The sequence below is a fragment of the Chiloscyllium plagiosum genome, chromosome 34 (genome assembly GCF_004010195.1).
Source record: "Chiloscyllium plagiosum isolate BGI_BamShark_2017 chromosome 34, ASM401019v2, whole genome shotgun sequence".
Taxonomy (NCBI): Eukaryota; Metazoa; Chordata; class Chondrichthyes; order Orectolobiformes; family Hemiscylliidae; genus Chiloscyllium; species Chiloscyllium plagiosum.
The window spans coordinates 41,855,756-41,881,440 of NC_057743.1; the positions used below are offsets into that span (position 1 = coordinate 41,855,756).

The 25,685-nt window shown below is 42.3% G+C and overlaps 1 protein-coding gene across 3 annotated transcripts in view; it reads left to right on the top strand.

Annotated features, from left to right (window-relative positions):
* The window catches only part of rap1gapa (RAP1 GTPase activating protein a), a 566,513-nt gene that overhangs the window by 167,848 nt on the left and 372,980 nt on the right, over positions 1-25,685 (top strand). The window contains exon 1 of one of the 3 annotated variants that reach the window (XM_043676331.1): positions 5,159-5,178. The exons of the other annotated variants lie outside the window; for them this stretch is intronic. The gene's annotated coding sequence lies outside the window, so the exon portion shown is untranslated. Of the gene's footprint in view, positions 1-5,158; positions 5,179-25,685 lie in introns of those variants that run through there. 3 annotated transcript variants of the gene reach the window in all.

A 25,685-nucleotide genomic window follows, 5' to 3' on the forward strand; every position in this document is an offset into this window, starting at 1 on the left:
TCAGTTTTTATTTCAGATTTCCAGCATCTGCAGAATTTCACTTTTATTTATTAAAAAATCTAGAACCCTATAAAACTCTAACAGGAATAGACAGGGTATATGCAGGAAGGATGCTCCTGCTAACTGGGGAGTCCAGAACCAGGGGTCACAGTCTAAGGAAATGGATAATTTAGGACTGAGATGAGGAGAAATGTCTTCACCCAGAGATTGGGGATCCTGGGGAATTCTCTGCCACAGAAAGCAGTGGAGGCTAAAACATGGAATGGTTTCAAGAAGGGGTTAGATGTGGATAATGTTAAAGGGATCAACGGGTATGGAGAGAATGTGAGAGCAGGGGACTGAGTTGAATGATCAGCCATGATCTTATTGAATGGTGGAGCAGGTTCGAAGGGCTGAATGGTCTACTCTGATCCCATTGTTTTCTGTTCCTATTTGAAAGTTCCCATGTGGATAGACATTGTCTCTCCAGAATCAGTTTGTTAAGCCATTGAAAAGAAGGCCAGGAGATACTTGAATCTGTCCTCAGCCGAGTTTGGATGCTGCATGCCCTGCATCTCACTGCTGGAACGATGCCAATCTGTCAGTCAGTTATCTGAGATCATGTGGCTAAGACCAAACAATCAATTTTAACTTAACTCAAACTGGACAGGGTTTAACCATATGGAGTGAGCCCCTTTCCCACTGTCTCCTGTCACATGAACCCTGAAGGGTTTTGCAGGCAGGTGAATGCCTGTTGGACCTTATTGAAAACTCCAGGATATTACAGCCAGGCTCTGAGGATGGAATGTCACTTAGCAACTCCCAGCATCAGGTGACTAAAACCTCGACTCCAGATTCATGAAGGACAGAGGGAGTGAAAAGTTGCTGTTTTAACCAATCCATTTAGACATGTTATGACATGCTCCAGGGGCTGGGGGACCTAAACCTGGGCAGCCTGGCCAGAGGCAGGGTCATTACCATTGTCCCATAGGAACCGGAATTACAAAATTGTAAGATCATCTGCCTGTAATTCTGTAACCTGTTTCCTGCTCATTATCGATTTGAATCACTTCACCATTGGTCAATCAATCACCATGATTCAGAAAGCTCAGGATGGTATTGGTCAACACCTCTGTTTGTAAAATGAAGGATCACCTATGCCTTATTAACCATTTTGTCAAAATGCTTTGGTTGCAAACTTCACTAATTCCTATCTTTTGAATACTGTCCCTCCTCCCTCCTTTTGGATTAACAGGAAATTACTGAGGAAGAATGGTACTAGGGTTAGCAATTTGTATTCAGTGTGAAAGCAAGGTCAAAGTTGCACCTCCCACATTTCCTGCAAAGGGTTTGCTTCGGGATAAATGCTGGTTTATCAAGAGTGTTACAGGTGGAACAAATGATAGCTTTCACCACAAAGTTGGCAAGATTTCAACTTTATTTTCTTGCATTATTACTATCTTCTGTTCTATTTCTTTAATATAGATATATAGCTTGGAAATCAAGAACAATATGCAAAAACTTAACAATATCAAGATGTAAAAAATTCCTGAAGCACTATTATCCAAGAAAGGAATGTCCTGGATAGAATTCCTTGAATTAAACATGTTTATTTTTGTAGTGCTAAAGACTGTTGATTAAATATATGATAGACTAGAAAAACTGACAACTTGTTCTTTTCTTTAGCTTTTGTGTGTCTTCCACAGTGGCTCAGTGGTTAGCATTGCTGCCTCATGGTACTAGGGACCCGGGTTCAATCCCAGCATCAGGTGACTGTTTGTATGGAGTTTGTGTGGGTTTTGTCTAAGTGCTCCAGTTTCCTCCTACAGTCCAAAGATATGTAGGTTGGCTAGATTGGCCATGTAAAATTGCCCAAAGTGTCCAGGGGTGTGTAAATTCGGTGAATTAGCCATAAGAAATGCACGGTTACAGGGATAGGGGTTGAGTCTGGGTGGGATGCCCTTTGGACAGTCAGTGTGGACTTGTTGGGCTGAATGACCTGGGTTCCACATTGTAGGGAATCTATGAGTGCTGCTTGTCAGCAGCTGCTGTACATCATCACTTAATGGGAAGGGAATGGAAAAGAAATGTACAGAGATGACATAGCTAACTCACCGTTGCAAATCCAAGTAGGCATTGCTAGTTAAGAATTAACCTTCACAGAGTGCTCATTCTTAGTATATGTCATAGAGCCCAGTCAAAGGGAGTGCTACACTTACCCCAGTGTAGTTCAAGATCCTCTCATTGTTCAATGTGGATCATCACAAACTGACAAATTTTCAAATAATTTATGTTTTATTCAGCAACAGCAAAAGCAAAGAAAAAACATACAAGAGCAGCACTAGCTTCTGAGAATTAGCAGGGATTTCATGTCTTTCCAGTAATGACAATTTTACCATTAATGAATGATTACTGCATGTTGCTCACATCTACGTTAAATCAGCCTGGCTTGTTGCTGCTGACACTGCAGTGCTAACATGCAGAGGATGATGGTCATCTTGCTCAATGTAGGGCAGCATGGTGGCTCAGTGGTTAGCATTGCTGCCTCACAGCATAAGGGTCTCAGGTTCGATTCCAGCCTTGGGCAACTGTCTGTGTGGAGTTTGCACATTCTCCCTGTGTCTGCATGGATTTCCTCTGGGTGCTCTGGTTTTCTCCCACAGTCCAAAGATGTGCAAGCCAGGTGAATTGCCCATGCTATATTGCCCATAGTGTTAGGTACATTAGTCAGAGGGGAAATGGATCTGGTGTGGAAGGGCCTGGTTGGGCCGAAGGGCCTGTTTCCACACTGTAGGGAATCTAATCTAAATCTTTCTCCACAGAACACCACTACTGCTGCCTCAGCTCTTCAGAGTCTTATCACACCCTTTCTGCCTGCTCCAGTCATGTGGGGCACAATGTCCAGAACATGCCACAGGCCATCCCAGACCAATACAAATATTGGAACCTCATCTTCATTAGGCTTATTGTCTGCTCCACAATGGTCCTGGGTTAAAAATGGCTGCGTTGTATCTACATTCAGCTTCTTCAGGAATCATTGGGGAGTCTACACATCAGCTATGCAATAGAATCATTAAGCATTGTCACAGAGAGTATCTTACCTCTCAGTAACCATCCTTATAAGGAATCTGACCCGTCAAACTAATTAGTGGCATGGGAATTTTCAAGGATATAGACATGATAGACATGCATTATATTCTAACATCTCAAAATTAACATGAGGCAAATCCACACAGAACACATCCAATACCAAATGCAATCAAGACAGATGCTAAGGATTTCTCAGCAACCCCTCACTCTCAGTGTCCATGTTGTTGTGAGTCACCATATCTCAGTCAAGCTTCAAAAGGGATTACAATGCTTCATTCTTGATAACCTGGCCCTAAAACTCCTTTCCCCAGTTTATGCTCCCATGGGTTCTTTGACAGGGCACTTGCTCACAAGCACAACACCAGTTTTTCACAAACAGCAGGATTCACCAAACCACAACTATACTATATTGATTTCCTGAGCTCTAATCCAGCTCAGTTACAAAAAGGACATATTGCTTGTATGCTTCCGACATCCTCATTCACAGCTGCACTGAACCAATGAGGCATGCAGCTTCTTCTGCGGCCCCACAACTTTCAGGATTTTTCCAGAATCCTGACTTCAATACTAAACTCTCTACCAACTTCGAGAACATCTTCCTGAGTTCCAACAGCACAGGATCTCCAACTACACTGAACCAGTGTAGTTTGGTCATTCTCTCAACAATACAGCTTAACATTTCTTGTCTGTGTGGGGCTTGTTTCTGCCTTTCTCTATCTTCTCCACGTACTAGACTCGCTCTTCAGTTTTGAGCGACCTATTGAAAGCCTTACAATAAGCCCTCCCATTGTTTTTAGGCAGCATTGACTATAATTAATATTTTGGATCAGTCTAAAGTAGGAAAACCTTGGAACTGTCAGTCTCCCGAGCATTACAATGTTCACTGACAGCTGGCTCCTGTGACACAAATTTATGCAACAGAAATAGAATTCAACTTATAGCTGAGCTGTACAGCAATCATTCAATTCTGCTCGGTACTATGCCCATCTAAATGAACTCTGTGCTTCATGAACAACATTGTGGGAGGTCGGCTGGTCTAGCTAAAAGTGTTTATTATTTGCAGCACCTTATATTTTAAACATTTATGTAAGAGATTCATTCGGAACACTCATAAGATTGAAGTAGCCACAGCAGTGACATCAAATACATTTGTATTTGGAGCTCTTTGATGTGCTTATCCAGCAGTGTTTTATGTAAATACGTGTCTAGGGATCATGCCCACTGACAAAAGAAACCTTTCTGTTCATGTGCACAGAATGCATAGCTTGAGAAACACAGAGAGCAGGGACAAGTCAGATCCTGGGAGGAGACGTCTAGTTTACAATGTATAATAAGAACTCCCGACAAATTCAACATTTGCTTTTCTGACATTCAAAACTGACTGATGCCTGGCACAGTTAACTTGTAGCAAAAAAAAATCACCCTGTAACCAGACAAAGGATGGTATTGAGAATTTACTGTACATTCCATTTCTAACAATACAGACAGTGTCCAATCTGACACTTGACAATATGGGGTTAAAAGTATGTAAGATTTTTCTATAACGGAGATAATGGCCTGAGAGCACGTGTACCACTGCTCTGGTAGTTCACACAAGGCCATCTCTATCTTTAAGGCTCCGTGATTTAATTGCCTAATTGTCATGTAGTTTTCCTCAAAAATGATGAAAAGACATACTGTCCCTTATCCTAAGTAACAAAATTGCTTTTATTTTAACAAAGCGAGATTTGAGATAAATTGTAACTTTTTGAAGAAATGTGCACCATAAAATGTTTCTACATAACAACAGGCAATAGCTTTGCTAATCAGAGTTTGTGTCTGAAAGATCTTGAATGAAACTAGTTTTCACTGAAAGTTCTGGCTGACGGGAATCTGGCTGTTGCTATGAGATACTGTACAGGAAATGGAGCTCTGAGCTTCTCGTTTTCTGCCTGAATTGGCAACAGTTGGTTCTTGAAGAAGCAAAGCCCCGTGTGGAGTAACGAAAGCTCAAGGGAGTCTTAACCCTCCCTGCTGTTTCATTGCAAGAAAAAATCCCCAAGGAAGATTGTCTAGTGGATAAAACATGGAGAGAAGGAAAAGAAGCTTCACTTTTGGAGCATATGGAGGGTAAGTGCTTCTTCCTTTTCCAGAAGACAAATACTGTACAACTGATGAAGAACATTGTCTGACTCTACTTGTTAAATATCCAGTTACATACAAGCCACCTGCAAAACCCCATTGAGTTAAATTGCTGAGAGATATTCCGTTTACAATCTGTGTCCTTTGTTATTTATTAACTGCCTGAGATATTGTTCTCTGAATGATTTTATGAGACTAATTTAAATCTGTTACTTTCATTTTGAAACATCTGAAGTTAGCCCGACTGGAGGTTTGTTCTGTTACGAAGTCCCGAGCACCAGAGGTGAAATGAGGTGTTCAGGAATATGACATTTCAATTCATTAATTAGGTCCCGACATTAGACCAAACACAATGTTTACTTAAAATGAAGCAAAACAATCAAAATGCCTACTTTTTCACTCTTGGTGCTTATCTGATATTATTTTAGTTACTACAATTACAGGAGTTAATCCAGCACAGCTTTATAATAACCAGGGTGTTCAGGGGCTTTAACTAATCAGTAAAAAGTAGATTAACTGAATGCTCTTTAGACAGCATTATAATTTACTGCAGAACCTCAGGTTAGGGAGGGGATGGGAAGAATTTGCCAGGATTAAACCTGCCTCTTATTCAGTCACTGTGGATGTGTGTGAGGGTGTGTGTGTGTGAATGTATATCATGTAAGGGCATAGCTTGAGCAATGATGTGTCTCCTTTGCTTTGTCATTGTGTTTGGTGATGAATGGTGCGCAGGTTGACACTGGATTAGGAAACAAAAAGAAACAGTTTTCTGTAGCATCTATAAACAGAATGAGTAGACTATGGGGGAGGGCTGTAATAAAGGAATTTACTCAGACTTATGGAAGAAAGTTGTTGGGATTAATCCAAGGAACACTTATTATTGACTATTTATGTGAACAATTTGAACTCAGCATGCATAATCTTTTTTTACAAATTGCCATCAAAATGGGAAGTGCAGCAAATATTGAGGAAGATTGCAGAAAAACACGAGACAACAATAAACTTATAATATGAGTGGATGAAGGGTAAATACTTTGAATGCAGGTCAGTATGATAGGGCATCCTTTTAAATTCTTTCATGGTATGTGGGTGTCTCTGGCTGGGCCCAGTATTTATTGCCTGTCCCTAGTTGCCCCTTGAGAAGGTGGGGGTGAGCTGCCTTCTTGAACCACTGCAGTCCATGTGCTGTAGGTCGACGCACAATCCTTTGAGCGAGGGAATCCCAGGATTTTGACCCGGTGACAGTGAAGGAACAGCAACATATTTCCAAGTCAGGATGGAGAGTGGCTCAGAGGGTGTTGTTCCCGTGTATCTGCTACACTCAGATTTGAATGTTTCTGGGATAAATTCTTCTCCTTTGTTCTGATTCCATTGAACTCCATGACATTGCAGGACACTGTGTTATATTAAATAAACAATTTACTGATTTTTACATACCATTAAAAGCAACTTGGCAGGAACTTATGTGTGGAATTTGCTAGGTGAATGGTTTATTAATCCTGGAATACACCCAGTATTCTATTCACAAGTCTTGAGTAAAATTATTGAAACAAAGACCTTTCTGAAAAATGAAGGGCAGGGCAGGTTGAGAATTCTGTTAATGATGTGTATGAGATCCTGGACTTTCAAAAGCTCGGAAGTTATGGTGAACCTGTTTAAAACTGGTTTGGTCTCCAATTTGATCCAACTAGGGACCACACTTCAGGAAGGATAGGAATGCATTAGAGAGGGTGCAGGGAAACTGCTCAAGAGATGGGAGGCTTTAATGATCAGGATGGTCCAGAAATGTTAGGTTTGATCTTTTAAGAGGAGACAATTTTGAGAAGAGATTTGTTAGAAGTCTTCAAAAATTGCTAAGGGTCTAGATTAGCAGACGGAGAAAAGTGGTTCCTATTGATGGAGGGGTTTGAGAACCAGAGAACACAGATTTGAGGTGATTGGCAAAAGAATGAAGGGTGACATGAAAGGGAAGGTCAATGCAATGAGTGGTTAGGATTCAGAATGCACTGCCTGAGAGTGTGGGGAAAGCAGGTTCAAAGATTGAAAAGGAACCTGGACATGCACCTAAGAAGGGGTAAGGGAAGGGAGGTGGGACTGGGTGAGTTGCTCCTGCAAACAACTAGGATGACATGTTGGGCCAAATGGACTTCTAACAAGCTGTGACCATTTTATGCTGGAAGACTTACATTTCTGTCATCACTTTCATCACTTCAGGATATTTCAAACATTTACAGTTATTAAAGCACTTTTTGACATGTAGTGACTAATGTAGGAAATACAGCAGCAAGCCTCCCATGAACAGCAATGGGTTAATGAGTTGATCATCTGTCTTATTGTGATATTGGTTGAGGAGCAGAACATTGACCAGGTCTTCCTGCCTTGTTATCTGTTCCCTGTCAAAGGTAGAGGTTCAGATTGGGTTATACCTCAGGAGGGGGAATATTGACCAGGTCACCAGACAGATCTCCCCTCTTCTTCTTCATATCATTTCCTTTGGATCATTCCTGCCCACCCAAGATGGCGGACAGCAGTCCCCCGTCACTGCCCCGACTAGCAGTCCTGACCTCTGTGCTTAGCTTCTGGAGTGGAACTCCAATTCATGGCCAGTCTGGAGTGGACAGTGTAACCAACAGAACTGTGTGACAGTGGGATACATTTGGGTTTTTTTATTTACATGAGCCCCTTCCAAGGAGGATTAGATTTTCTATTCCAGCAAGAGAGCTCAATGACACTGTCAACACTCAAAACTCTCAGAACGAGTTGCTGAACTGGTTCAAACAAGAATTTTGTTATGGTGCCAAATAGAAGTGTAAAAATGCCTCCCGTTGATCTGCTTCAGCGTTACCATGAAATTTATTCTCATACACTACATGGGAACTCCCTTTAAGAATTACAATAGTTCCAGTGCTTTCAGCAGCTGCAAAAATAATTGATTCTGGCTCTACCTGGCCTCTCATGACTTTAAAGGATTATGTTCCAAAGGCAATGTGACTCACTAATTTCAAACTGTAAAATTTACTGCTGGCAGAAACAGCCATGAAAATCAAAGGCAAAAACACAATGATTCATCCCCAACTGGACTGTTGCTTTTTAATAAATGTTGCGCCTTGTTTCGGGTCCACATGAATTCTTGGTTCTGTGCCTTCATCAGGAGAGATGACAGCGACTGGAGGAGGTTTACCTACTTTGTTACCTGTTCCCTGCCAAAGGTAGAGGCTCAGATTGGGTTATACTGCATGGGAATCAGCAAGAGGCTGTGTGGTGAGTGTCTGCAGGTAATCCCCATGAGGGTGATCCAAGCTGCTCTTGATGGGTTTCCCAACACATACTTTGCTGTTGCCCATTTCTAACACTTGGCAACATTTGGCTGGGAAGTGACTGGGTGCCTCAGGGACGGACAGAATCTTGGGAGCCCAGTTAGACTGGTCCTGCAGTCCCAATCGGGGGAAAAGCCAGGAGCAGGGAAGTATCCACCAAGGAGATAGGAATCCAATTCCCATAATTAAAGACAAAAAACATAAATTGCTGGATAAACTTGGCAGGTCTGGCATCAGCATTGGAGAGAGACACAAGTTAACGAGTCCAGTATCGCTTCATCAGAACTCCTGGTTGCTCCAGCAATTTCTGTTTCTGTTTCTGTTTCAGTTTTCCAGCATCCACAATTGTTTGTTTCTATTCCAATAATTGAAGGTCCAATTAGAGGCTGTTTTACAACAGGATACTGATTAAGGATGATCAGCCATGATCATATTGAATGGTGGTGCATGCTCGAAGGGCAGAATGGCCTACTCCTGCACCTATTGTCTATTGTCTATTGTCTAACAGAGTCAACATCTCGTTGATGGTTAATATATGGGGCTTTTGCCCGAAACGTTGATTTTCCTGCTCCTCGGATGCTGCCTGAACTGCTGTGCTTTTCCAGCATCACTCTAATCTAGAATCTGGTTTCCAGTGTCTGCAGTCCTTGTTTTTATCTCGTTGATGGTGACAGTGAAGGGGGTAGGTGGCTCATCCCTTCCCTTCCCTCACTGCAGCACAGCGGCAGATATGAAAGCAGGGCATGGGGACCTTTCTGTTCTCTGTGGCATAGTCACAAATGGATCAACTTATCTTTCAGGGAGCTGCCTTCTGCTTGGGTTATACAGGAAGGACAAGATGGGACAAAGGGCCTCTTTCTGTGCTGTAAAAATTCTACAACTCCATCACAAACAGGGTGACTCATTATTCACCAACATGGATGTCAGCTTGGCTCGAAATGCTCACCTTGTCAGTCTTGCTTTGAGTCAGAGGGTCATGGGTCCAGTCCCACACCAGGGATAAAGCACGTCTTCTAAAGCACAGCTTCACTCAGGGGAGTGCTGGATGGTCAGAAGTGCTGTCCTCCAGCTGAGATGTTAAACTAAGGCCAGTCTTTCAAATGTCTGCAAACGTACAGGGAGTGTGTACAATCATCGGTGTCCTATTATGGGAAGGATGTGAACACATTGGAGAGAATGCAGAAGGGATTTACAAGAATGGTTCTGGGAACGAGAAACTTCATGAAGATAGATTGAAGAAGTTGGGACTGCCGTCTTTGGAGGGGAGGTGGCCGAGAGGAGATCTGGTTGTGGTTTTTAACTGGATAGAGCAGATAGGGAGGAACTGTTCCCATGCACAAGGGACTGAGAACCAAAGGTTACAGATTGAAAATGTTTTGTAAAAGAAGCAAATGCAAGTTGAGAAATATTTCTTTACAGTCCGATGAATGGTTAGGGTCTGGAATGCACTGCTTGGAAATGTGGTGAAATCAGGTTCACTTGATGCATTCAAGAGTGGAATTAGATGGTTAGTTATATCGAACAAAGCATGAGGTTACAGGGAAAAGGCAGTTCTTCAACACTGAGGCGAAAGGCTCAGAGAGCCAGTACAGACACAATGGGCTGAACGGCCTCCTTCTGTACCATAATGATGCCGTGATTCTGAAAGGCCCTTCTGATCCACTGAGCTTTAGAGGAAATTTAAAGCAGCATTCATAGGGGACTTTGACAGACCAGATCAGCAAGACCATTAACCAGAGGGACTCAAACAGCTTTCAGACAAAATCCAGGAGGATACTCAGGAAAAGCAGGAGATAGTGCTAACTGCACATTCCAGCCAAAATGTCAGCACAGGAATGATGGGCCAAAGGGCCTCTTTCTGAGTTGGATCATTCTAAAACTGTGTAAAATTGTCACAGCTGTTCAAAAGTCTTGATTTATACAGGAGGTTAAGATCCTGGCAGTGAGTACTTCACTTGACCCATACACACTGTGCTAATCACCTGGTACAGTATACAGGATCCTGGCACCAGGCAGTGAGTACTGTGGGTGGCAGCTGGATGTAACCCCAACTGTTAGAATCATAGAATAGCATCATAGAGCCATAGAATCCTTCCAGTGTGGAAGCAGGCCATTCAGCCCATCAAGGAGAAAGTGAGGACTGCAGATGCTGGAGATCAGAGCTGAAAATGTGTTGCTGGAAAAGCGCAGCATGTCAAGCAACATCCAAGGAGCAGGAGAATTGACGTTTCGGGCATGAGTCCTTCTTCAGGAATCGACCATTCAGCCCATCAAGCCTGCACCAATCCTCCAAAGGGCATCCCAGCCAGACCCAGACCCTACCCTATCCCTGCAATCCTAAATTTCCTACAGCTAATCTACCTAGCCTGCACATCCCTGGACACTATGGGGTAATTTGCCATGGCCAATCCAGCTGAAACTGCACATCTTTGGACTGTGGGAGGAAACTGGAGCACCAGAGGAAACCCACGCAGACACGGGAACGTGCAAACTCCACACAGATAGTCACCCGAGGGTGGCTGTTGACTTCAGTAAAGTCACTGTACACCTGAAAATTGATGATAGTCCTTAAGGATTTGTTTTCACACAGAATTTCAACAGGAACTCCATTGCAGCTGGGTCACACTGTGTCAGGCCATGTGACACTGAGATTATTAATAAGCACCAGGGTCTATAACACCCTCACTTCATGATTTAGCATTTGATGCATTGGATTTTTCTAGTGCATAATGGTTTATACCCAAGTCTCACGCTGTGAAATAACAATTTATATTTCTTATGTCATGGTGGCATTAGACATAAGAGCATTACATTTCCCTGAAATATTCTCAATTAAATTCCAATCCTAATTGTAAATTGAAGTGAAATCTCACAGGGTGAATTAGTATCTGACAGACTGTGATGTGGAAGGAGTTCATACTCAATCGATCAGTCCCTGCAAAGGGAGGAAGGAAAGTTATGCCCTGCTGAATGTCAGACGATTGTTGAGTGTCAGAGTTAATAACCAGACAGCAAGTGTCCGAGCAAGTCTCAGTCTCTTCTGGTGAAAGCCTATGTGGATGATAGATGTACAGAGTAAATAAAAGCAAAGCACAGAGGATGCTGGAATTCTGAAATTAAAATGTGGGAGGCAATGGCCTAGTGGTATTATCACTGGTCTGTTAATCTCAAGACCCACGTAATGCCCTGGGGGCCCAGGTTTGAATCCTGCCATGGCAGATGGTGTAATTTGAACTCAGTAAAATCTGGAAGTAAGTGTCTAATGATGAGCATGAATCCATTGCTGATTGTTGGTCAGCTGGTTTACTAATGTCCTTTAGGGAAGGAATCTGCCACCCTTACCTGGTCTGGCCTACATGTGACTCCAGATCCACAGCAATGTGGTTGACTCTTAACTGCCCTCTGGGTAATAAAAGATGGGCAATAAATGCTGCCTGGCCAGTGACACCTTCATCCTGTGAATGCTGGAGAAACTCAGCAGGCCTGGCACCATCTGTGGAGAGAGAGTTAACATTTCAAGACCAATATGACCCAAGTTCAGAACGATGGACGGAGTGTAAGAACAGGCAGAACCATTCTTTGTATTTTCTCCTCATTTTTTTCCTTCAGCTTCAAAAACATGACCCTATAAATATTCAAACAGATGAGGATCAGGAGGAGCCTGCTTTATCAGGTCTGATAGCCAGCCTTAACTCCCACCTGCTCCCTCTATCCCATGATCCACCAATAAAACAAAAAGAAATCAATCTCAGTGATAAATCTATTAATCAATGGAGCATCTGCACCCTCTGGGAGTATAGGGAATTCCAGAGATTCACTGTCCTCTAAGTGGAGAGATTTCTCCCCTCAGTTCTGACTGATTGATCACTTACCCTGACACTGTGTTCCCTGAGTACTAGATTGCCCAGCCTTGCAGAGGAAACAGCCTCTCTGTGCCAACCCTGTCCAGCCCCTTCCACGCTTTAAAGAAAAGCAAAGTAAACTGTAGATAATGGTGGGAACAGCTAGAGAAACACAGCAATCTGGCACCATCTGTGGGGAGAGAAACAGAGTCAACGTTTCTGGTCCGGTCGTACTTATCTTCAGAACTGAAGAGAGATAGAAATATGGTGAGTTATAGTGTATATTTAAAAAAAAACAAAGAACTGCAGAAATCAGAAACAAAAATAGAAGTTACTGGAAAAGCTCAGCAGGTCTGGCAGCATCTGTGGAGAGAAACCAGAGTTAACTTTTTGGGTCCAGAACATAGGTAATCACCATTCCAGGCAAGTGGGGAGTATTCCACCACACTCTGACGTATGCCTTGTAGATAGTGGATGGGCTTTGGGATTCAGGAGCTGAGTTACTCATCACAGAATTCCTAGTCTCTGGCATGTTCTTGCAGCCATAGTATTTACATGGTTGGTCCAGTTCAATTTCTGATTAATGGTAACATCCAAGGATGTTGAGAATGTGGGTTTCAATGATGTTAATGACTATTATGCAATCTTTTGAATTGCCTAAATGAGTGCAGTTCCAACATTGCACAGGAAGTGTAATACTGTGCAGGATGAAGCAGGCCAGCTTGGCTAATACCCCATCCATCATCATAAACATCCACTCTCACCACCCATTGATGCTCAGTAGCAGCAGTGTGTATTATCTACAAGGTGCACTGCAGAAATTCACCAAGTTTCCTTAGACAATCCCTTCCAGACTTGTGATCAATACTATTGAGAAGGACAAGGGCAGCAGATACATGGGAACACCAAACCTTTCAAGTTCCTCTCCAAGCCACTCACTATCCTGACTTGGAAATGTATCGCTGTTCCTTTATTATTGTTGAATTTTGGAACTCCCTCCGTAAGGGCATTGTGGGTCTACCTGTAGCTCATGGACTGCAGTGGTTTAAGAAGGCAGCTTACGCCATCTTCTCAAGGGGCAACATGGGATGACATCAAATGCTGGCCCAGCCAGAGATGCCCATGTCCTATGAATGAATATGAATAGGAGAGGAATGCATTATGTGTGTACTGACATGTTGGGCTGATTGACCTGTTTCTGTGCTGTTGGCATCAAGATCATCGTCAGCAATCATTCACTAACCAATCCGGATTGTCCTCCTGGGAAATTATGTCTCCCTGCTCCAGGGTTCTATGGCTCCTTGTGTAGATGATGTGCCTGATCCCAGAGCCATACATTTGGCAGGTGTGTTTCTGGGATGTTGGGTTGGTCCTTGGATTTGAGATCATGGATGTTCCTTTCTCCTGTTCCTCTTCCATACTCTCTCTTGTCAATAGGTATTCTCATGGAATTGTGTCCCTTCATCCAAGAGCTTCCTCCAAGTCAGTTTCTTCTGAATAAAGTGGTCCATCAATGTTGCATTTCTTGAGAGATTTCTTCAACACAATTCGATGCATTCACTGTTTGGATTGCTTTTACACTTTTGATCCAGAATGCTTCCATTTTAGACATATCAGGTAATTGGGTACATCAATATAATCCCTTCCATGTTTAACTCTAAATATTAATATTACAGCTGGCATTGAGCTGAGGGGCTGTAATATTAATATTCCAGGTGGCATTGAGCTGAGGGGCTGTAATATTAATATTACAGCTGGCATTGAGCTGAGGGGCTGCAATATTAATATTCCATCTGGCACTGGGCTGAGGGGCTGCAATATTAATATTCCATCTGGCACTGGGCTGAGGGGCTGTAATATTAATATTCCATCTGGCACTGGGCTGAGGGGCTGTAATATTAATATTCCATCTGGCACTGGGCTGAGGGGCTGTAATATTAATATTCCATCTGGCACTGGGCTGAGGGGCTGTAATATTAATATTCCATCTGGCACTGGGCTGAGGGGCTGTAATATTAATATTCCAGCTGGCACTGGGCAGAGGGGCTGCAATATTAATATTCCATCTGGCACTGGGCTGAGGGGCTGCAATATTAATATTCCAGGTGGCACTGGGCTGAGGGGCTGTAATATTAATATTCCATCTGGCACTGGGCTGAGGGGCTGTAATATTAATATTCCAGCTGGCACTGGGCTGAGGGGCTGTAATATTAATATTCCAGCTGACACTGGGCTGAGGGGCTGCAATATTAATATTCCATCTGGCACTGGGCTGAGGGGCTGTAATATTAATATTCCAGCTGGCAGTGGGCTGAGGGGCTGCAATATTAATATTACAGCTGGCACTGCGCTGAGAGGCTGTAATATTAATATTCCAGCTGGCACTGGGCTGAGGGGCTGTAATATTAATATTCCATCTGGCACTGGGCTGAGGGGCTGCAATATTAATATTCCATCTGGCACTGGGCTGAGGGGCTGCAATATTAATATTCCATCTGGCACTGGGCTGAGGGGCTGCAATATTAATATTCTGGCTGGCACTAAGCTGAGGGACTGCTTGGTTAATTTTACTTAGTAATTCATTTTTTTTTAAATACAGGTGCAGTCCTGCAATATAATAGTTATATTGACCTGTCAGTGTGTGTTTTATTGACCTGTCAGTGTGTGTTATTAACTTTGAGGTCCTTCACATGTTTTCATTGTTTTCTATGGGAAAGAATGTAGGATAGAAATAGGATGGGAACATAGTGTGAGTTGTATATTATTGGATCACACAATCCGCTGATGTTGTGCCAAGTGTTCTCGAGTGATGTGTTGGAATTGCAAGCAGACCAACAGTGAGACACTGGCTTCACCTCAACCCCACATCTCAGATGGTCCCACATTTCTCCCAGGTCCACACTGGAGCCATTGCTCACTATTGGTTACCATGCATTTTTATTACAGAGTACAGACCAGCAGTGAGAGTGTGGTCATGGAAGCACATCTCTTTTTACAACATTTTATTGGACAGTTAATGGTGACGACCATCAGAGAAAATCATATGGTAAGGGTTAACCTGAAGAGAATGTTGAAGCAAAGTCATTGAGTTAAAAGATTAACAATGGGGTTACATCAATCTTTATACTGTACATACACTCTTGATATTGGTTAGTAAACAAATAATTTATATATCTGTGTTTTCACTCCGATATATTTTCTGGAGAGCTTTCTTTAGGGAGGTAACTGTGCAGATTCTGAATGTGAACTTCATATAGTAAATTCGAAAATGGTGAAATGATCAGACTTGTTCACTCTTAAGTGCTGTGTACAGTGAGACAGAAGGGAACAGACAAATATTGGAGGAAATGTAGATTATATCGATAAGCCTTATCATCAGGGGCTTTAAGACTTAAAGAGTAAAGAAACTCAAGCCTGGAAAAGAAGCATTAAAACGGAATCTTACATGAGAATTATAAAATTGGAAATGTATAGACCAAAGCAGATCTGGAAAGCTGCTTTCAACTTCAAAATTTGGAGGTGCTGGTGTTGGACTGGGGTGTAAAAAATGAAAAATCACACAACATCAGGTTATAGTCCAACAGGTTTATTTGGAAGTGCTAGTGTTCGGAGCGCTGCTCCTTCATCAGGTGGTTGTGGAGTATAAGATCATAAGACACAGAGTTTATAGCAATGGTTTACAATCTAATGCAACACACCATTTTGGATGGATCTACTAGAATGGACTGAATCATTTATGTTGCCTCCTCATTCTTCCTGTCGCAATATGTTATTTTATACTTGCTCTGAATTCAATTTCATCTGTCATATCTACATGTCCTCCTGAAATCAGTTATTATCTCTCTTATTGTTTCCTGCATTAGTGTGTTTTATGTCATTCGCAAATTTTGAACTGATGCCCCGTATACTCAAATGTAGGTCACTAGCATATAGCACATGATGGTTTTCAATACTGACGTTGGTGGGAGACAGCAATATGAATGTCACTTTGATCACCATTGTTATGTGCCTTCTGACACAGTTAATTCTGTTTCTATGTTGACATTGTTGGTTTAATTGTACGAGTTTTTATTTTATTGACAAGTCTATGATATGGTATTTTATCAAATGCCTTTATGAAATCTATTTACACAATATCAAACCATTCACTTGGATATTAATTTTCCGCAAGCAAGATGGTAGAGTCAAAGACTTAATAATAAATCTTGGTTTCAAGCTTTCAAAACAAAAGACCATGAAACATTTTCCTGTCAGGGGATTTTGTGGTATGATAATTCCCTAACTTCAAATCAATGCCAATATCTCATTCCATTATAAGCATGAGATAGTGAAGAAAAGCCCAAATTTACAAGAAATATTTCGGCCAATAATAATGTGAATGTGGAAGGTTCAGAGGATCTCAGGAGGACACTGTCTTTCTGAAGAGCAGATATGCCGTTGAAGAGAAGAGAGGAAAACTAATAACAATCCTTGAAGTGCAACACAAGACACAATCCTCCTTGTTAATAAGAACTTGTCATTGATTAAAAACTTTCAGTCAAAGGTTATTTATTTCATGTGAAAAGATGGATGATTGGATTTTCTAGGAGGACAGAATTTTCTTGTTGACTTGATTTTGGGAATTTCAAAAGAAATAATTAAAACTTGACAAGAAGAAGATACTTTTTTAATTAAATCAGGAGATAGAGAATGAAGCGCCTGCGAAAACCAGATACACAAAGGTAATTATTCCTTGATAGTTTGAACTGGATTCTTATGCAAGGTCAATGCTGATATTGCTCAAGCAGTTACGTTACTGTGCAATGCCACACTATAGACAAACCTCAATGCAAGTTAATGTTACTGAGAATCCCAAAAAGGAGACAAATCCTGAAATAAACTTCATATCATAACTGTATTTTGGGCAGGAAAACTATTTATTGAAGCCACATTTGAGCTTGTTTGGCTCAGTTATAAAGGAACAGCATACAGTCCAGATTTCATCTTCCATTCTGCAGAGTTTGTCGATCGAAGAAGTGGGCTGTAGGGAGACTGCGGTTTGGATTAGGTTCTTGATTTCGGTTGCTGTCTAAGATCACTGTTATAAATGGACTCATTTGAACTATTTTGCAAAGAGTTGAACTTTGCTGTGATGCCCTTGGATTCAAATTGCATTGCAAGGGCTCACACACAAGTAATATCACCTGGGAGAGACACTGGAATTTTATTGCATGGAACATCATTTCTTCAGGAGAGGAGGATAGAGTATTGGCAATGTCAGAGGTTAGGAGTGATTGATTCAAAATTTAAGTGTTTGTAACTCTGCCTGGCATTGGTCGTTGGTGAGCATTTACACAGAATTTCCATTCTGGTTTAAATGAAAGGCTCAGTTCACCTTCGGTGCATTTGAACGAGTGGGTCATTATTGCGGCCTGACTTAATTGGAATTGAACTTTTCCTCAGTATTACACAAGTGTATGGCCAGTTTGCATTGACTGACTTTTACAGCTGATTCGTGAAGGACTGCCTTCAAAAACAAGCAGCCTGTTGTGTTTGAGCAACACTCAGATCTAACATTACTCTCCCATCAGTGATAACATGGAAATCAGATGTATAGTATTAGTTTGGTCTTTGAAAGCATGTGGGATATTATATGTAGAAATGCAAATTGGTTTAAGGTACTGGGATTGTTTGCTATGAATCCAGAAAATGTGTAAGTGAATTTATGCCACTAACCAATGGAACAGAATGATTTGCAGTTTTAGCATTGCCAATACGCATTGTTTACTGCTGCCACAGCATGCTATCCACAGAGACAATTCGCTAAACAATGGGTAGGAAACTTTGAGTGGAAAGACGCTGTTGTAATAAAATATGCTTCAAGTTCCAAGAGACAAAATTCCAAATGCAAAATACTACGGGATGTCAATCAGCCACAAACGTACTCAGGCACGGTTAACGCAGTGGCACCATGTGCTTTGACAGGAGTCTGATCTGTTCAGCTGATCTCTTCCTGACAAAGCTGAGCTCTATTCACAAAGAGAGCTAACTGGATACCATACTCCACCAGCATCAGCAGAATCCAACACTTATCATCATTTGTGAAGCTAAAGCAAAACGAGGTCACTATTTTCAGACTCAATCTATGTTCTATGTTCAATCAAACTAGACTGAGCTTGTTTTCCTTAAATATCAATTTATATCACAGATTCTGCATTAGAGTAGCTATGTTACATAAATTCAAATTCACAGTACAGTATATGTATGTAGCTGCAGATGAAATTACAGCAGAATTCAGATTCCACATGGGTTGTGAAATTTAATAGCATTCAAAGGAATTAAAATTATATGGCTTGTATGTCAAATTAAACTATTACAGCCTCAAGCCTTTGGTTGTCCTGGTAAACTTTACTGAAACATGGCAGAAGAAAGCAGCTCAACATTCATTGATGAGGGTTTTCAGATAGGACACAGACAGGGTTAAAAACAGAGGTGGGGACACACAACATTGTTAAACAATCGTAGCTGTGAGGAGGGATGATACTGTAGGAATATCATCAAATGATCACCAACTCATCGAGACTTCTTTGTCAGCTCCTCCCAAACCTACAATTACTAAAATCCAGAAGGACAAGGGTAGCAGATAAATTGAAACCCCACCTTCTGCAAGTTCCTCTCCAGATCCTCACCATTCTGACTTGGAAATATATCGCCGTTCCTTTGCTGTCACTGGGTCGAAATCCTGGAATTCCTTCCTGTGGGTCAACCCACAGCAGGTGGACTGCAGTAGTTCAAGAAGACAGCTCTTCTCCACTTCCTCAGGGACGGGAAAGAAATGCTGGCCAGTCAGTGATGCCCACATCTCACAAAAAGAATAAATAAAAGTCTTTTTTTATTATTTCAATGGATTTGGGCATCACTGGCTTGACCAGAATTTATCATCCTTTCCAGGAGGCAGTTAAGAGTCAACCACATATTGTTCTGGTGAAAGTGAGGACTGCAGATGCTGAAGATTAGAGTTGAGAGTATGGTGCTGGAAAAGCACAGCAGGTCAGGCAGCATCCGAGGAGCAGGAGAGTCAATGTTTCAGACAAATGCCCTTCATCAAGCCTTCACACATTGCTGTGGGTCTGGAGTCACCTGTGTAGACGGCAGTTTCACTGCCCAAAGGACAGATGGGATTTTTATCCTGTGCGTCTTGCAGAGGATATACACTGCTGCAACTGAGTAACAAGGGGACTGACTACAGCTCAATAAATGGTAAACCTCTGATGCAGCTGGCTTTTAGAAAATCCTTAATAGAATCGTTCTTTGGGCCAAGTGAATTCCCAGCCCTGTGTAACCAATAGCCTGAGCATTAATTGAAGCTATTATTTTTTCTGAGAAGTGAATATTCTCTTCCCCAATCTCAAGGCAGGGAAACACTACATTTCTCGTCTTCAAATGGAATTATCTATTAAACTAGTTTGAAATAGAGTGAGATGAAACAGAAGCTGTCTTATTTAAATTGTTTATTTTCAAATTTGGATGACTTGAATTTCTTTGGAAAGGAAAATAACTCTGAATTAACATCTGTCGGTAGAGTCTCCTGGTGCCTTGGCTTTCGTCACAGAAGACAAAAATACCAAAGCTATTATAGTTCTCAATTGAGTTACTCAGCACTAGAAATCCTTTTACACAGTGAAATATTTGTATACTTTCACATCTTCCACTGAATTGGATTAGATATCTGACAATGTGAGGATATTTTATCGATAAGATCTGAGCTCTCTTATCTACAGATCAGGACATGACAGATGGTCCTGATTTATGAAAATCTGACTGATGTATGCTTGTACTTACAAATGCTCATACCATTCAGGGGTGTACCAATATCAGTTTTAAAGATTCAACGTGTGTACATTTCCTTGTGCTGATATACAGTATTTTACATTGTCTTGCATTGTCTTGTGTACAAATCGACTTGCAGACAGACTCCAGAATAGAACCTGTTTGAAATTATTGTAACAGGGTCAGCCAGCTGGACCTCATAGAATATGAGTTCCCTAACTGGGGCTGTTAATCTGATCCAGTCAGGGAGCCCTGGCATTTATGAAAAGGTCAAGTGTCAGGGATATTGAGCATCTGGTGTCTGACTCTGTATGAGGCAGTGCTATAATCAAGGACTGTTGATGTGTCAGTAAAGCATGACTTGATGATGGAGTACTGGCCTCTGTGGAGTTATTTCACCGTTTGCAACCAGGGGACGGCCTGTATATGATTGCTGCACCCTAGCAAATGTGACGACACTGATTGCCACTTTCCATATGGGATTTCTTTGTACACATTTCAATCTAAAGTGACAAGTATTAAAAAACATAAATTATTTTACTTTTTCAGTCAACCCTTTGATTGCAACTAGTCTTCTATTGATGAATATTAAACATTTCAAATCTCTCATGTTGGATAATGAACTGGTTACTCTTTGAGACAATTACCCTGTACATGTGTTCCTTTATATTTACAGCCATCTCCCTGGCCACATTTGGTTCGTCTTAAAGTAACATGTAATCTCGAGTACAAAATGTCAACAAAACGAAACAATGAACAATGAAAGAATCTTTCCTTAAGGGCTCGAGACAGATTTTTTTTGGTCTCATAATCAAAATGTTTTTCTGTGAATTGTTTGCAAAAAGAAGAATGGTAACTTTAACTTAATAATAGACTGTAATAAAACTGGGAGTTCCCTCAATCCACACCTTTAGAAGAAGTAATTTTGTTTTGGTGAAGGACAGATCCTCGAGGGTTGTTGCTTTTCCATTTTTATTGGAGAATATAAATTTTTGTGGGCTGCCCAGTTTTGGACTGCTTTATATTTGCTCCAACTTTTGAGGGTGGAGCTCGGTTTCTTCGCTCATCACCAAAAACATACCTTTGCTACACTGGATTTGAATCTTTCTCTCTGTATATACTATCCAGGTTCTGTTAGGTAAGGCATATGTTACACTCTTATCCTAAACTTTTCACAGATGTAGTTTTGCTTATTTGTTCATGGGATGTGGGGATCAGGAACTAGCCCATCATTACTGGCCTTGAGGAGATAGTGATGAACTGCCTTTATGAGTCTCTGCCATTCCATGGGTTGTGAATTTACTGGCTATGCTGCTGGGGAGGGAGTTTCAGGGCTTTGACTTGTTCAGTTACATTTCTGGTCAATGAAAGCTCCAGGAGGTGGATGTCAGATATTTAATGATGATAATGCCATTGAATGTCAATGGTAGTTGGTTAGTATCTGTGATCTTGAGAATACTAGATTCTTATAGAAATGTCATTAATGCCCTTCAGGGAAGGAAGTCAGCTAAGCTTATCCAATATGGTTACCTGTAACTCCAGACCCAATGCAAACATAGATGACTCTTAGCTGGCCTCTGAAATGGCATAACAAGCAAAGTGTCCATGATGTAACTGAATAAGAAGGAAAGTGGACAGATCACTTGGTCCCCACTGATTGCCTTTTGAGGAAAGGCTAGGCAGGTTAGGCCAGTATCCTATGGGTTTAGAACAATTGGACTTGACTGAATTGAAACATCCTGAGGGGGCTTGGCTGGGTGGATATTGAAAGGATGATTCCTCTTGCGTGACAATTCTCAGAGGGCTGTGGGTCTTTGGAATTCCCTTCCTCAAAAGCAATGGATGCAGAATCTTTAAACGTTTTTAAGGCAGAGGCAGATAGATTCCTGATTACCAAGGGAAGGAAGAATGAACAGGGATATACAGGAATGTGGAGTTGAGATTAAAATCAGATCAGCCACAATCTTATTGAATTGCGGGGCAGGCTCGAAGGGCTGAATGGCCTCCTCTTGTCCCTTGTGTATATGTCCATATGCACCTGGGCACCAGAAATGACAAAGGCACATAGTGAAGGCAGCGTTTGGTATGCTTTCCTTTATTGGTCAGAGTATTGAGTACAGGAGTTGGGAGGTCATGTTGCAGCTGTACAGGACATTGGTTAGGCCACTGTTGGAATTTATCGGAAAGATGTTGTGAAACTTGAACAGATTCAGAAAAGACTTACAAGGATGTTGCCAGGGTTGGAGGATTTGAGCTATAGGGAGAGGCTGAACAGGCTGGGGCTGTTTTCCCTGGAGCATCAGAGGCTGAGGAGTGACCTTATCGAGATTTACAAAATTATGAGGGGCATGGATAGGATAAATAAACAATTTTTTTCCCTGGAGTGGGGGAGTCCAGAACTAGAGGTCAAGGGGGTTGAGAGGGGAAAGATATGTGAGAAACCTAAGGGGCAACCTTTTCACATGAGGATGGTACAATTTGGAATGAGCTGCCAGCGGAGGTGGTGGAGGCTGGTACAATTGCAATAGTTAAAAGGCACCTGGTTGGGTAAATGAATAGGAAGGGTTTGGAGGGATATGGGCTGGGTGCTGTCAGGTGGGACTAGATTAGGTTAGAATATCTGGTCGGCATGGACGAGTTGGACCAAAGGGTCTGTTTCTGTGCTGTACATCTCTATGACTCTATCCCAAGCTGTCTCTGAAAGGTCCTTCTCACTTAACCTCAGGGACCTGAGAGAGGAGCTGTCCCATAGACTAATTAAACAAGACATGGTCTTACTGACAGAACCCACTTGTAGACTCTCCAACATCATCCCTGGGTCTATTCTTCCCATTAGCTGGATACATCCACCCACCGATGATGATAGCACAGTGCTCCATGGTTAGCGTTCTATCAAAGCTGCACGCTATGGTTGTCCCTGTGACATCACCACGCTGACATGTTGGCTTCCAGTTTCAAAAATTGCTCCCACTAACAGCCCTCAGATCTCAAAGAACTACGCACCAAAAAATAAAATGAGAGAGAGTATTATCCACAGTCAGTGGGGAGTGGTCCTGGGAGTCTTCAACATTGACAGAATTGTCTTTATCTTTTATTTTCTTCAAGGTTGACATGGAATTACCTTTAATTTCCAACATGATAGGCCATTCAGCCCCAACAGATTCATGTTCTTGTAATTTCTTTCATAAATTCACAAGATGAGGGCATATCTGGCTGGGCTAGCATTTCTTGGTCATTGCTAATCAGTGAAGAGTCAACCACATTATTGTGGGTCTGGAGTCACATTAGGCCAGACTAGATGAGGAATAGCAGATTTCCGTCACTGAGCTAGATGGGCTTTTCCTCTGAAAATCGACAGTGGTTTCAAGGTCATCAGTAGATTCCTGATGTCAGATTCTTTTTATTGAACTCAAATTCCATCATCTGCCATGGTGGGATTCGAACTTGGGTTCCCAGGACATTAACCGTTGATTAATGATCTAGTGATAATAGCACTAGGCTATTGCCTCCCCACAAGAAGGCTGCACATGAGCCTTCTCCCAGCTTGCTCCACCTCTTTCATTTCTTTCCTTCATTGTGTAGTTACCTTGTTGCACCAAGATTTAATGTATGCGTTCATAATGACAGGTTCTATTTTAAAATCAATCTTTTTCTTTAAAGATTGGAAATGAGTGGAACAGTTGTGAGTGCATTTCTTTGCCTCACCCAATGTATTAAATGCAACATAATATTAGAAACACCATTGGTGATCAATATCTCTGATGCACGGGTTGACCCAGCTCTCTCAGATCTAAGCATCCCCTGTACTTTTGTTTTGAAACAGATGAGAAAGGATTGTAGATTTAGATTACTCACAGTGTGGAAACAGGCCCTTCAGCCCAAGCTCAATCATCGGTCATCGTTGGTGAAATGTATAATGTTGGCAAATATCCAAACTTCAAGTCACACAAAGGTCCACAGCGACAACTACAAAACAAGTTTTGAAAAGAATGTGCTTTCATTCCATTTTCTGTTGAAAGTACAAATCTTAAACATCTGTCAAATTTCTTGATCAGAGGATATAATTGAGTGATAGTGGATAATGTCAATACAGCAGATGCCAAATTTTATTTGTAGTTGCCTCCCTTTCTACTTATAGACTATTGACTTTGGCAAACCCCAAGAGAGTGTGGAACAACAGATGATGAAGCTTTTTGAACTACACTCTCCAACTTGACTCAGTTTAACACTACTTCATCTAAGTGATACAGCACTTTCACAATGTTCACTGTTGACTGGAGTACACTAGTGATAGTGATCAATGCAGCCACTTTCACCCCAAGTATAGACAGCTACAGTAGTGTCATCAAATCCCATCCCTATGCTCCATCTAAGTCACAGCTACTCTACCCAGTGCCCACTGGTGACCCACAACTTGGCATTTAATAGTCAAGGAATGTCACAAACAACCAGACAATTCCAAACAGGAGCGTTTATTTAGAGACAGTATAAATGAGCACAACCAAGACCAATCAATGCTGCAGATCCCCTCCACAATGCGACCCAGATGTCAGCCAATGCCTTATAGTACATTCCACAATGGTCTGTAGCCCCAACTCCCCGCAACTGGCCCAGGGCTCAATCAGCTCCTCCCTGGCAGTGCCCAAAGCAACTGAGCTCCATCATGGGCAAGGAGATTCTCCTCCCCAATCTTCTTGTCCCCCATCCCCTTCCATCCCATCGCTGTAACTTTTGCTCCGATTGTGCAGAGCACAGCTCATTGAGATGATGCAGCACACTACATCTGGGCTGGACTGGAGGGACAACCCGTCCCCCTCCCCAGCCCACTGACAGACCAGCCCAGGCAGTGGATCCCCATCTTCAGCAGCTCTATCACCTGCTCCCCCATGGCCCTGGGCAAAGCCTGGGCAGCATTGTCTCTGTGCCTCGAGGGTGTGTGTGAAGGTACCATGACCCATGGTTCACAATGGGTTGCCCTTGTCCCAGTCACCACCTTGTACAGGCCCTAGACTCTTACCTCTGACTGACTTGGACAAGCAGACCCTGGACATGACTGAGCGGACAACACTGACCGTTATACTCGCAGTTCCCCAAGTGATCATTCACTATGGCCACCGACTGCTGCTGCTGGCCCTACAGGACTGACAGTTGCCCACTGGCCAGTCTGCATGGGAAAAACTCCTCTGAATGTGAGAGTCCCATGTGGAGAACTGACTGTGAGCAAGGCCCTTGCACTCTGTACAGAGCATGACTGATGGAACCAGCACCCCCTGACTGACAGGGGGCCCCTTTGTTGATTGGCCTGAGGAATGGCCTCAGCCATTTCTGGGCAAGGCCATTGGGTTGAATAACGGGTCAGTGTGTTTGCTGCACAGGCAGCTGGCACATGCTGTCGGGATGAGACTAATGTCTCAGTGTGTGGTGGACAGCAAACTGTCTCCCTGGGCAGATCCCGATGGAGCAGCAGCCTGTCAGTGTGTCTGTGCTAAAGAGCGTGGTGCAGCCTAGCGCAGCGAGTGAGCTGAGG